We start from the raw sequence: 1,042 nt of genomic DNA, 5'->3' as shown, positions 1-1,042 counted from the left end.
CATTTTTATCAATTGAGTGCAAAAAGGAAAATACATCAATTTGTTCATTTAATATTTTCAAAACATTAACTACTACTTTGGATTTAAAAAAACTGTTACTAATCATTTTTTGTATGTATTATTTGTAAAAAGTGTCATCACAGAGTTTATTATGGTTTACATAAATATGAGTCGTTGTAAAAAATGGGATTTTCTAATAAACAAGAAACGTAAAAAAACTGTTATATTAAAAAAGGTATAAACGTTTTTTTAAATGCTGCCTTTGCCAAAAAAAAAGAAAAAAAAAACAAATAAAATTACCCTTATTTATAAAGAGTAAATATTAGGCTCAGTATGTTTCTGAAAAACTACTTTCTAAATCTTTTTTGTTAGTTTCCTTACAATTATCTTGAGAAGTGCAGAAAATATTATTTGATTTGTTTTAAATAATAAAAAAATGTTCACTTCGGAAACAACGACGTTTAATACGTTTTTAGTTTGTCGCAGTCCAGGGCATAAACCCTTACAGTTTCGGAAGTAAGGGGAAGGGGAAGTGAAAGGAAAATTAAAGAGGTCAATCAGAGAAATTAGGAGGAAATTAGGGTAGGGGAAGTAGGGGAAGTGGGTGTAAACGATTAAAGGAGAATTAGGGGCAGTGAGGGACAGAGAAAGGAGGGGGACTGGGGTCTGATTAACAATTACAGGCTTAAAAGTAGAGGAAATGATTGGAGATAAAATAGGAGAAATGAGGGAAGAGTAGGGGGAATAAGGGAAAAATTAGGAGGTAAATTAAGAAAATTAGGATAGGGGAAGTGGGTAGAAATTATGGAATGTGGAGCAGAGTCAGTGAGGGGAAGAAAAATGAGAGAAAGTGAAGGAGGCGAAATCAGAGAAAATGATTCGAAATGAGGTTGGGGGGAAGTAGCGGAGATGATTAAAAATTAAGCTGAGTAGCAGATTGGGAGTGAAGTGGAGGAATGAGTGTCATTTGGTGAAGCGAGAAAAGGGCGAATTAGAAGTGAAAGAAATTGATGAAAAAGGCTTGCGGGGGGGGGGGGGGGGG

The sequence above is a fragment of the Belonocnema kinseyi genome, chromosome 10, assembly GCF_010883055.1.
Source record: "Belonocnema kinseyi isolate 2016_QV_RU_SX_M_011 chromosome 10, B_treatae_v1, whole genome shotgun sequence".
Taxonomy (NCBI): Eukaryota; Metazoa; Arthropoda; class Insecta; order Hymenoptera; family Cynipidae; genus Belonocnema; species Belonocnema kinseyi.
This window is presented reverse-complemented; position numbering follows the sequence as displayed.